At 43.8% G+C, this 13,305-nt stretch overlaps 1 protein-coding gene across 4 annotated transcripts in view; it reads right to left on the bottom strand.

Annotated features, from left to right (window-relative positions):
- Positions 1 to 12,833, bottom strand: part of TMEM45A (transmembrane protein 45A) — a 65,608-nt gene extending 52,775 nt beyond the window's left edge. For 2 of the 4 annotated variants that reach the window (XM_025416474.3, XM_025416455.3), the window contains exon 1: positions 12,513 to 12,833. The gene's annotated coding sequence lies outside the window, so the exon portion shown is untranslated. Of the gene's footprint in view, positions 1 to 3; positions 136 to 11,434; positions 11,585 to 12,512 lie in introns of those variants that run through there. The other 2 variants (XM_025416489.3, XM_035710137.2) reach the window with 2 other exon arrangements.
- Between the last annotated feature and the right edge of the window lie 472 nt (positions 12,834 to 13,305).

Raw genomic sequence — 13,305 nt, 5'->3', positions numbered from 1 at the left:
TACCAAAGACACTGTCCTTTGCAGTCAGGGAGGCACTACTGACTCACTCCAAAACTTTCATTTATTCCTGCTCTCACCAAGTCTGTCTCCTGATTAATCATTTGTGTGAAACTGTCCAACCAGCCAGCTTAGAAGTTCAGTGTGTAAGCACAGCAAAAGTCGGTTCCCACAGGAATTAGGCCCACCCATGACTTTGTTTCCCTTACTTGGGCCAACCTTCCAAGCCAACTAGCTCATACCCACTCCTACCCAAGGGCATCTATGAAAACTAAGAAAACTCCAGAATGAATATTCACAATCATTGCTGCTGGCTTCAGCATTTGGACCCACCAACCAATCAGAATATTTCTTGGTTCTTGCTTTAAAAATAAGACCTGCTGGAGTGTGTGTACAATGCACCTATGAAGTTGAGGTTGTACTATCAAAATCCCATAAAACACTCTGCCCCTCTGTGTGTGTGTGTGTGTCTCTCATGAATAAATAAATAAAATCTTTTTTAAAAATCCCATAAAACAAAGTAAAACAAGGAGATTTAGAAAACATGTCTTTTCAAAGCATGGAAGTACCACATGTTGCCAAGACCTGACTCACCCTTTTAACTATAGGCTCTAAATTAGTACAGAGATTATTCTAGAAGGGAAAAGATCCTCTAAAAACAGAAAAGAGATTAAACATTAAATCAACGAAGACAAGAGAACGAGCCACAGTTTTCTGAGATGCCCACCTGGATACATAAACGGAGGAAAGTGATGAAACAGGCTCTTGATTTTACTTTCTCACTCTTACTACACTCGAGTGACCCTGAAAGCAGAGGTAGAACCAGCTATATGATTTGTAGGGCCCAGAGCAAAATGAAAATGTGGAGTTCTTTGTTTATAAATTGCTGAGATTTTCAGAACAGTGACAGCAGACCATCAAAACAAGCATGGGGCCCTCCTAAAACTGGAACCCTGCACAACTATACAGGTTGCACACCTGCAAAGTGGGCCCTGCAGACAAAGGATTTGTCCCCTGAGTGATTTAAAGAGACCTGAGAGAAACTGTGGATGAATTACATGCTCTCAGATGTCATGTCTCCTGGGTGGAGGGCCCTAGAGAGGAAAAGAACAATTTCTCTATAAGATGTAATACTGAACTGGACTTCCACACACGTGTCTGTTTCCCTGGGAGATTCACAAGCCTTCTACCTCTGTAACTGGTTTTTCCTTTTTTATTTATTTTTTTTTTTTAATTTTTTTTAACTTTTATTTATTTATGATAGTCACAGAGAGAGAGAGAGGCAGAGACACAGGCAGAGGGAGAAGCAGGCTCCATGCACCGGGAGCCCGACGTGGGATTCGATCCCGGGTCTCCAGGATCGTGCCCCGGGCCAAAGGCAGGCGCCAAACCGCTGCGCCACCCAGGGATCCCATGGTTTTTCCTTTTTTAAATTTAAGATTGACTGGGCCTAATTAACCTCACCAACTAGATTGATCTGGAAAGACAAATCTTGTAGCAGACCCAGTAAGAAATCTGAGTGCTTACTGGCAGAAAATTTCCTATAATTTTGGTTACAGAAGAGATTTCTCTACTCTATCAAATTGGAAGAGTCCTTGAGGGTGCCTGGGTGGCTCAGCGACGGAGCATCTGCCTTTGGCTGAGGTCGAGATCCCAGGGTCCTGGGATCGAGTCCCACATCAGGCTCCCCTGCAGGGAGCCTGCTTCTCACTCTGCCTGTGTCTCTGCCTCTCTCTCTCTCTCTGTCTCTCAAGAATAAATAAATAAAATATTTTTTTAATTGGAAAAGTCACTAAATCAATTAATTAATTAATTAATTAATAAAAATAGGAAGAGTCCACTTTGGTCATCAGTTTAGCAGCAGTCGAACTCTACAAGAACTAATTACAAAAATATAAGACTCAGCTCTATGGCTAAGGGAGGAAATTAGTCTTCAAGCAAACTTCCAAGAAAATTCTTGAGAAGATTGGTTCAGTCACTTCCTTTTTCCTCTTTCTGCTGCTTCTTCACTGGCTTTAAGTTCACCTTCATTCTTGCTTTTTTTTTTTAGTCAACATGGATTCAGAACTGCCCTTGATGAGTTCCTTCTCAGATCATACCCACAGGAAAAGGACAAAAAGACAAACCTGGTTTGGGGATAATGGAGGAGAGGATATTTCTAAACATTATTTGTTAAATGAAACATGGAAAAATAAAGTGATGATGTGCCAAACAGTGTAGGAAAGCAAATAGCCATTGAGCCCACAGTCCTTCCTGAATTTTTTTTTCAGGCCTTACCAAGTGCCTCATTAACAATAATCCACTTCCACATCTGGCAATATGCTTTATGACTCAGCACAAGCAGTGATTGATAATGTACCAAAAGGAAAATTCAGAAGCTTAAGTGGGCCGAGTAAGAGTCAAAACTGTTTTCCATAAAATGTAGGACTGTCCTTTCCGAAGGTAGGAGCAGGTACTTTTTCACTGATAGCCCTAATCTTTTTTTAATTATTTTTATTTGAGTGTAGTTGACACAATGTTACATTAGCTTCAGGTGTACAACACAGTATCTGACAAGTTGATACGTTATGCTAGGCTCACCACAAGTGTACCTGCCACCTGTCACCATATAGCACAATTACAATTCCTGATGCTGGGCCTTTTATTCCCATGACTTATTCATTCCATAACTGGAAGCTTGTACCACCCACAACCTTTCACCCATTTTTCCCATCCCTCCCACCCCCTCCCCTTTGGCAACCATCAGTTTGTTCTCTGTATTTATAGGTCGGACTATGCTTTTTGTTTATTCTCTTGTGGAAAACTCAACTCCCATCCAAGAAGCAATCAGAATGTCACCACCTATCAAGGTGCAGAATCGGTTTCATCCACTCACTACCCCACCCTCTCTTACTCATTACCATCGTGAAACACAAATAATTAAAAATAATGCCAAAAGCAAAACCAACAACACTTATCACAATTAATAAGATAACAATTACATATTATCAAGTTTTTGCACATTTCTCTCCAGAAACCATAATCTTTGTTCTGAATGGCATCTTTCTGGTAGGCTCATGGCCCCTCATATGCACAGGAGTATGGAAGGCAGCCCTGAGTTCATCAGATAGAGGCAGAAGAAATCACCTCTCACCCATGCTCTCCTAGTCTGTCTTGCATCTACCTCTCTCTCAGTGGAAAACATGAAAGGAACAGAACCTCCTCCAAACAATGCTGATTTGGAAGAAATTAAAGTGATAAATAGACTCCATCTATCATCTAGTGTGGCTGTTCTTACTGCTGCTATTATTATCAAATACTGCAAATGATTCATTTCTGCTATGAGAACCATCACAGTGACATAAGAATACTGACCAGCATCCATCCCTGCATCCCAATCCATAGTATGGTCATGGCTGGAAGAAAAGTAGTTTTCCAAGACATCTGACTGAAAGCTTCCTTTCTAGATAAAAAAAAATGTGACTTTAGTACCTCTCCTTTAAAAGACAAACTGGGGCACCTGGATGGCTCAGTCGGTTAAGCACCTGCCTTCAGCTCAGGTCGTGATCCCAGGTCCTGGGATCCAACCCGGTGTTGGCTCTCTGTTTAGTGAATTGCCTGCTTCTTCTTTTCCCCTCTACCGCTCCCCCTGCTTGTGCTCTCTCTCTTTCCCTCTGTAAAATAAAATAAAATAAAATAAAATACAAACTGACTTCCAGTTTTCCCAAAGAGTGAGATTTAGTCCCTATCCTCCAAAGAAAGTAAAATCTCTATCAAATGATAGCAATAATATATTGTTGTCATCTTAAGAGCTTTTGTAATAATCGATCTGGGTTACATGTTAATAAATGTAACCGAGAAATGAATCATAGGCCTTATACAGAGCATCCGAGGAACGTGTAAATTGTATGAAGAACAGCAATATATCTGCACAAAGCAGGTAAGAATGACAAGGTGCTCAGCAGCCAAACAGAAGAAAACTCATTTATTCTATAAACTTGTCAAGTTACTAAATTGTACACCTGAAACTAATGTAACATTGTGTGTGAAGTATATTCAAATGTTTTTAAAAAATAAAAAAAAAAACTTGTTTGTTCCAGCAGCAAAGCATTTATGCAGAGATATCCAGAAGATAGGGTGTCAGACTGGACTTCAAGGAAGCAGTAGAGCAGCGAAACAGAAAAACTGTCCAATTCGCAGGAGAATAGACAGCCCAGGCTCAAAGCCTGGGACTCAGCTATGAACCTCCAGAGCTTTAAGCCCAAGCCTGACTCCTGGCATCCTTCTCTGACCTAGCCTCATACCTCTAGTAATGAAATTAAGTCCTGCCTCTTCAATTTCAGTCACAGTCCCAACTGGACTTTGCTGAATTCACCCCTCATGTGCTTCTGTTGTGTTTCAAAGGCTTCTGGTTCTAGACTCCAGCTTAGCCAGGCCCCTTAGATCTGTCAGCAGATCTTGGCAGCCCTGCTTGGGCCCTTGTTGCTCTATAAGGCCTATGATTCTGAGTCATCCATTAGCCTCAATAAATTATCCTCACCTCACTCCCCACCCATTACCTCCTACTCCTAGTTCCAATCCTTAGGATGCATAATGCATTTGACCAGTATTACTCTTAGCTGACTTTACCTCACCATAATTCAATGGGGAGGTTGGAGTTATCAAACACAGAAAAAGAATTTTTTAAAAAACAATAATATTCATTGTTCTTCTGAGACAGAAGTTCTTCTGAGAACTGAGCCAAGGTAAAATCAACACAGATCATGGTTGGAAAACTTTGCCCTATTATGTACAAAATGTTACTATACTGAAGACCTCAACTGTTTGACTTTTTAATAGTACAAATATGTGCATGTAAGTACACCTCCAGGACAGTCAGGGATAGTGTCTATATTTCCATTTTAAATACAACTGCTTCAAAAAAATAAATAAATAAATAAATACAACTGCTTCATTATTTTGGAGTGCCAGACATTGTGAATTTTACCTTATTGGGCCCTGGGCATTTTTTTTATTCCTATAAGAAGTACTTTATGATCCTATAATTCCACTTTTAGGTATATATCCAAAAGAACCAAAAGCAGGAACTCCAACAGATAATTATACACCAACATTCATAGCAGTATTATTCACAATAATTAAAAGATGGTGTATTAGATAAGGTTCTCCAAAGAAATAAAGCTAATAGGATGTCTATGTATATTTACACATCTGTATGTCTATATCTATTGTCTACATATAGCTAAATCTATAACTGTATGTGTATATAGAGAGGTTTATTTTAGGGATTGGCTAACATGATTATGGAGGCTGGCAAGTCCAAAATCTTCAAGATAAGCCATCAGGTTAGAAACTCAGGGAAGAGATGATGCTGCAGTTTAAGTCCAAAGGCAATCTTCTGGCAGAATTTTCTCTTGTTCAAGGGACGTCAGTCTTTCTCTATAAAGACCCTCAAATGATTGGACAAGGCCACATAATGGAGACCTATCTGCTTTACTCAAGTCTACTGATTTAAATGTTCACCTCATCTAAAAAAATACCTTCACAGAAACATCTAGAATAGCTTTATTTGGTTAGTGTAGCCTAGCCAAGTTGACATAAAAACTTAGCCATCACAGATGGAAACAACCCAAATGTTCTTCAACAGATAAATGGATAAACAAAATATGGCATACACATACAATGGAATATTATTCAACCTTAAAAACACATGCTATAACATGGATGAAACTCGAAAACATTATGCCAAGTGAAATAAGCCAGTCATAAAAGGACAAGTATTAAAAAAAAAAAAGACAAGTATTGTATAATTCCACTTATATGAGGTACACAGAGTAGTCAACTTCCAGAGACAGTATAGTAGTGGTTGCCAGTCAGAGAGGGTAACAGAGAGTTATTGTTTAATGACTGTGGAGTTTCAGTTTGGTGAAAAAGTTCTGGAGATGGATCGTTGTGATTGTTGCTGTGAATGTACTTAATGCCATTGAACTACACACTTACAAATGGCTAAAATTTTGTCATGCTTCTTACCACAATAAACAATGAATTGCTTATATGTATAGGCTTTACTGTGAGTCAAGACATTATACTAAATTCTTTATATAGATTTTTCTCATTTAATGCCTATTGATACCCCCCACTTTATAAATATAATAAAGCCTCCTAGAGAAAGTGACTTATTCAAGGTATACTACTATGAAGCAGATCTGCAATTGAAGCCCTCAAAGTCTGACTCCAAAGTCTCTGTGCTCAGTCAGAGTGTTATACTGAAAAGAATGACTACACTAGTATATTGAAGTAAAAAGCAAATTAAAATATTTTTCAAATACTATTTTAAAGTTGATTTGAGAGTTAAAGAATATAAAATACTTAAAGAATGAAGTGCCAAAAAGATATCAAATCCAGACTGGGTATAACTAATAATGGGACACCTAAAATAACCATACATTGACCTTCATAGTGAGAAGTTCTTATCCCCAAACCACAACATCTCCAGAAATAAGACAATAAACTTTGAGGTCCAAGAAATAGAAATAGAATATTTACCTGACACCTGCCTCATTTTTCCACAAGCCTTGGAGCATCTTAGTTTCTCTATTTTTTTAAATAAATATGTTGTGGTTCCAAACATCAATATTTTCAATGATGAAAAATAGCTTTCCACCATTTCACAATGATGAAAAATAGCTTTCCACCATTTTCCACTAGTGCTGGAAGTCCTAGCCACAGCAATCAGACAAGAAAAAGAAATAAAGGCATCCAAATTGGTAAGAAAGAAGTAAGACTTTCACTATTTACAGATGACATGATACTATATAGAGAAAACCCTAAAGACTCTACTAAAAAAACTACTAGAATTTATAAATGAATTCAGTAAAGTTTCAAGATACAAAATTAATATACAGAAATCTGTTGCATTTTTATTAATAATGAAGTAGCAGAAAGGGATATTAAGAACACAATCTCATTTACAATTGCACCAAAAAGAATAAAATACCTAGGAATAAACATAATCAAAGAGGTAAAATATCTGTACTCCAAAATATAAAACACTGGTGAAGGAAATTGAAGAAGTCACAAACAAATAGAAAGATATTCCAAGCTCATGGATTGAAAGGACCAATATTATTAAATGTCCATTCTATCCAAAACAATCTACGTATTTAATACAATCTCTATCAGAATACCAACAGTGTTTTTCACAGAACTAGAACAAATAATCCTAAAATTTGTATGGGACTTCAAATAGCCAAAGAAGGGCATCCCGGGTGGCTTAACAGTTTAGTGCCACCTTCAGCCCAGGGTGTGATCCTGGAGACCTGGGATCGAGTCCCACATCAGGCTTCCTGCATGGAGCCTGCTTCTCCCTCTGCCTGTGTCTCTGCCTCTCTCTCTCTCTCTCTCTCTCTCTCTCTCTCTCTTTCTGTGTCTCTAATAAATAAATAAATAAATAAATAAATAAACAAATAGCCAAAGAAATCTTGAAAGAGAAGAATAAAGCTGGAGGTATCACAATCCCAGTTTTCAATTTGTATTACAAAACTATAGTAATCAAAACAGTAGGGTACTTACATAAAAACATATACAGATCAACAGAACAGAATAGAGAGCCCCAATAAATCCACACTTGTATAGTCAATTAATCTATGACAAAGGAGGCAAGAATATACAATGGGGAAAAGACATGCTGGGAAAACTGGACAGCTACATGCAAAAGAATGAAACTGGATGACTTTCTTACATTATACATAAAATTAAACTAAAAACAGATTAAAGACCTACATGTGTGACCTGAAACCATAAAACTCATAGAAGAAAACATAGACAGCAATTTCTTTGACATTGGCCATTGAAACATTTTTCTGGATCTGTCTCCTAAGGCAAGGGAAACAAATGCAAAATTAAACTATTGGGACTACACCAAAATAGGAAGCTTTTGCACAGTGAAGGAAACTATGAACAAAACTAAAAGGCAACCTACTGCATAGGAGAAGATATTCGCAAATGATATATCCAATAGGGGGTTAATATCCAAAATAGATGAAAAATTTAAACAACTCAACCTTCCAAAAAACAAATAATCCAACTAAAAAATGAGAAGAGGAGCTGAATAGACATCTTTTTTCCAAAGACGACATATAGATGGCCAGCAGACACATAAAAAGATGCTCAACATCACTAATTGTCAGGGAAACAACAATTGAAACCACAAGATATCACCTCCACCTGTCAGAAAGGCTAGAATCAAAAAGACAAGAAGCAAGTGTTGGCAGAGATGTGGAGAAAAAAGGAACGCTCTGCAGTATTGCTGGGAATGCTAATCGGTGCAGCCCCTGTGGCAAACAGTATGGAGGTTTCTCGAAAGGTTAAAAATAGAACTACCATATGATCCAGTAACCTCACTATTGGGTATGTGCACAAAACAAATGAAAATACTAACTCAAATATATAAATATACCCCTGTGTTATGACAGCATTATTTACAATAGCCAAATTATGGAAGCAACCCAAGTGTTCTTTGATGAATAAATAAAGATGTGGTACATACACACAATGGAAGGCTACTCAGTCATAAAAGAAAAGAGAATGAAATCTTGCCATTTGCACCAACATGGATGGACCCAAAGGAGGTAACGCTAAGTGAAATAAGTCAGACTAAGAAAGACAAATACCATATCATTTCACTCATACATGGAGTTTAAGAAACAAAACAAATGAACAAAATTAGAAGAGTCAAACAAAAGAAGAGACTCTTTTTTTTTTAAGATTTTATTTATTAACTCATGAGAGACACAGAGAGAGACAGGGAGAGAGAGGCAGAGACACAGGCAGAGGGAGAAGCAGGCTCCATGTGGGGAGCCGGATGTGGGACTCGATTCCAGGACCCCGGGGTCACGACCTGAGCCAAAGGCAGGTGCTCAACCACTGAGCCACGCAGGTGCCCCAAGAATAGACTCTTAAATACAGAAAACAAATTGGGGGTTGCCTGAAGGGAAGTGATGGGGGAGGGGTGAAATAGATAAAGAGGGCCAAGAGTACACTGATTGTGTTGAGCACTGAGTAATGTGTAGAATTGTTGAATTATTTTACACCTGAAATTAATATAACACTGTGAATTATATTTCAATTTTAAAAATTGTGGTCCCATTTATATTTTTTTCTTTTTCTAAGATTTTATTTAAAATAAAAAAAATAAAATAAAATAAAAAATATTTTATTCATTTATTTGAGAAAGAGAGAGAGAGCACCAGCGTGGGGAGGAGCAGAGGGAGAGAACCCAACCCTTGGGACCTGAGGACCCAAGGATCTCAGGTCCCTGAGATCATGACCTGAGCTGGAGCCAGACACTTAACGGACTGAGCCACCCAGGTGCCCCTTATTTATATTTTCAAATTGTGTTTAGATCTGTTCCTGCGAGTAGCTCCTCACAGAAGGACTGAAAAGGATATAAGGAACCAGCGACGAAAGCTCCCGGTGGGGAGCGTAGCAAAAGGAGAAGAAAGCAGGTAAACAAAGGGGAAACAATTGCTTCTGATTCTTAGACACTTCCAGCTTTTCAAAAAGGATCATCATCCAGCTGGTATTTCTAGAGCGTCTGCTATACATCGGGGCATTGTGGCAGGTTTGGTTCAGACAAATGAAAAGACAGAGTGCTGGCCTGCGCTGAGCCCCAGACGTGAAATGCCTTCTGTCTCCACGCACAGCACATCCCATACACAGGACACCTGTTGATATTCTGGCCCCTCCAGGGAAATTTTACCAAATGTGCCCTCCCCCTCCAACGATCCTACTCCCGTGGACTTCTGGACTCCATCAGGACAAGCAAGAGTGGCCCAACCACATATAGATAGATGAGAGAGAGACAGAGAGAGAGAGAGAGAGAGGTGTAGCCTAGTCGTTAGGGTTTGGCCTCCAGAGCTAGACGGGGTGTGCATGTGCCACTTGTTCACCGTGTGACCTTGAGCAAGCCTCTCACTATGACTGTGCCTCTGTCCCCTCAGTCAATAGTACCCATCGTCCCGGGGCTGGTAAAAGGATCGCATGAGCTAAAACCCAGTCAGCCCTCAGAGTCAGGTTTGCCTTGTGTTCAGTGGTCAGGAAACGCTGGCTGCGCACGTCCCAGCGAGCCACCTGCAAGCCAGGACTGGCCCAGCAATGGGAGAGGAAGGGAAGAACGGTCATCCAAGGGAGCAGGGACCTTAGAGATAATTGCACGGATGACAGCACGAGGAGGGGCGTAAGGACCCCATGTGCTGCCCGAGGTCACACGGGTGGTGGGCAGCAGTGCCAGGGCCAGGACTCGGTCCTCTCTGCCCCAGCAGAACGCCTCAGGGAGAAGGCAGGAGCGCTCCCAACTGCCCCTCCGCTTGGGGACACTTTGCAGGTTTTATCCACAGCCACCCTGCACACTACACAGTTACAAGGACTGGGAATAGACGATTCTCGCAGCAGGGGTAGACACAGTGTGTGGGGGGCGGTGGGGGGTGGGGGGTGCAATCACATCCACAGCAAAGACTGGGCAAGACCTGTTTCTAAGACCTATGCTGGGGAAGAGCCCAGAAGGTCAGACCACTTCAGCAAAGCTCCCAGACAGGTGCCACAGAGTCTAGAAGGTTTGGCCCAGGCTCACTGCTCAGTCCTACCCACACGGCCTGCAGGCCCTCAAGGGAGTCACGGAAGTAGTGCAGTGGATTGGCGAGAGGTGGAGACAGGACCCCGGAGACAGATGGTTCCAGAAACACTATATAACGGCTGCCATTTCCGCCCCGCCCACCTATGTCCCAAGCCTCCTCTCCCCGCCCCCCCCCCCCCCCCCCCCGCCCCAGGCTCTCCACACCATCCTCTCCTACCTCTCCCACCTCCCCAACCCTTCCACCCACGAACCGCTCACAGATGATCCTGCATCACAACCCACCGGCCCCGGGACAGATGGACACCTCCCAGCCTCGGTGTTCTCCCCGGGCTTTCCCTTCCTGCGAAACGCCTGCCACCTGCTCCTCCATGATCCCTTTCCTCTCAACCCAAACTGCTTGGCAAAATCCTCCCCGAGAAAACCAACCAAACCCCATCCTACAATAACAAGTCCCCTTTTCACCGTCTTTACTCCCAGAACCTTCCAGCTACTTCTCTGACACCTGATCAATTCCACTCTCCTCCCGAGACCTCTCTCCTTCCCAGCCTCATGCAGTGCATCGTGACCAAGAGGTCAGCCCTCGGCAAATGCTAGCTGCTAGGCCAGAGCTCAGAATGGTGGCGGGGACCCCGGCAGGCGGCAGAGGAAGCCGAGAAGGAAGGAAATGGAGAGGGAGTCCAACAGCAAAGACTCACTGGGTGCCAGAACTATGGCTTAGCCCAGGTTAACTCACTTCGTCCTCGAGACAGCCCATGAGGCAGGTGCTATGAATATCTCCACATTATGGAGGGGGGAACTGAGGCACAGATGGGCTGAGTAACTTACCCGAAGTTTAAACGCTGGGGTCGTGGGTTGAACCAGGCCAACGGGCTCTTGCCGTTGTTGCTCGGCGACACTGTTCCCTCTAACCCTGCCCATCGCTGAAAACCACTTCAAACTGTTCCACCCACTGTTTGCACTACCATCCTGATGCAAAAACACTCTGCAACTTGCAATTATGGCACCAAATCCCCACCTATTGCTCTCTGAGCCAGAAATTACACGTCAATTCGGGCCAGATCTGCCGTGACAGTAAATATAACATATGACAAAGTCTCAAATCCAAAGCATTGCTCAAACAAAATTACAGATATTTTGAATGGAATGGGCCTCGGGCCACTCACCTAGCTCAATATTTGCTATCACGTCCCTTCTAAATCCTGAAATATGTGCCACAATGATCTGCAAGTATCCACATCTATGACCCTAAGTAATAGTTTGATAGGATTATGGGATCAACATACAAGTATAAGGTCATCAATGCATATAATCATCTGTCACATATTCAATGTGTTTTTTTTTTTAACAACCATAAAGGAATTTGGCCTCCCCCTATGAACAGCAGAACACAGAAAAGACATATTTGGGTTACAACTACATTCACAGCAGTTACCTATGGAATTCAGAATGTTAGTTACTTAATATTAAACATCCTATTAACAGAAGCAGAAGTTTCCTTAACTCGGAATAAATCTGGTAACTTTCCCAATCTTCTGTCAAAACAGTCAGGGAAGGGCGACTGGATAAAGATTTCAGCTTTAACAAATGTGCACTCTGTCCCCGCAGAAGGAAAACCGGAAAAGAAATTCACCAGTGGATTCCGCTCCGAGGTCTGGGGAGGGTCACGACAGGATACCCGCTAAATCTCGGTTCCCAGGAAACTTTTAAAACAACACACACGTAACCGCCCCCCTCCCCAAATTAAAGTGTTAGCAAAGCAGAAGAAAAGGAAGCTGGGGGGGGGGGGGGTCTGCGCGGGGCGCGCCGTTTGCATCCCTGCGGGGAGCAGATCGGAGGAGCGAAGCCGCGCAGGAGAGAGGCCCCGCGGGGGCAGTGAGCTCCCCGGCCCGTCTCCCCAACTTACCCAACTTGGTGTGTTTACCCCACACTATTTTTCTCACTTTGCCAGTGTTAAATCAGACAGCAGCTGGGCTTTTGTTGTTGCTGATGCCAGAGCCCCATGAAAATTAAACTGTGCGCTGGACGGGCTCTGGCCGCGTCTCAATTAGCGGGGGTGGGGGGCGCTGGAAGCTGGGATCCTCGGTGGCTTCTCTGGGAATATGAATAATAGTAAGTGGCCGGCCGCCGAGGACGTGGGGGACGTGCCCAGCTGACGTGGGGCCCGCCAAGGGGCCGCACAGCCCCTCGGCGCAGCTGTCCAGATGTGCCTCATCTGGGCCCCCCCGCGGGGCACGGAGCTCGGCGGGCCGGCGGCCCGGAGCCGCAGCTCATTGGCGGCCGCGCCCCCTTGCTGGCCGCCCATTGGCCCGGCCGCCCGCCACTCCCGCCGCCGCCCCGCCCCGGCCCCGCCCCCGCCCCGCCCCCGGCCGCCGGGCGGGCTCGCTGCATCCCCGCCGGGGACCTGGGGGCGCGGCGCGGGCGCTGATGTGGCAGTCGGCGGGGCAGCGGGCCGGGAGGCCGGGCGGGGGGCCGGGCGGGGGGCCGGGCGGGGGGCCGGGACCCGCACAGCCGGGCCTCCGGGCCGCTAGGCTGCTTGGCTTCAGCCGCACGACGATCGCAGCCTGTTCTTGCGCTGAAACCCAGGCGCGCCCGAGCTGGCGCGAAGCCCCTGCATTTCCGAGGGAAGAGCCCGGCCCGGGACGCCCCCCCCTCCCCCGCCCCCCCCCCCCCCCCCCCAGCAGTGCAGGCCGCGCCCG

Source organism: Canis lupus, chromosome 33 (assembly GCF_003254725.2).
Source record: "Canis lupus dingo isolate Sandy chromosome 33, ASM325472v2, whole genome shotgun sequence".
NCBI lineage: Eukaryota > Metazoa > Chordata > Mammalia > Carnivora > Canidae > Canis > Canis lupus.
The sequence above is the reverse complement of the archived record's forward strand: the minus strand, read 5'-3'. Positions and strand labels throughout refer to the sequence as shown.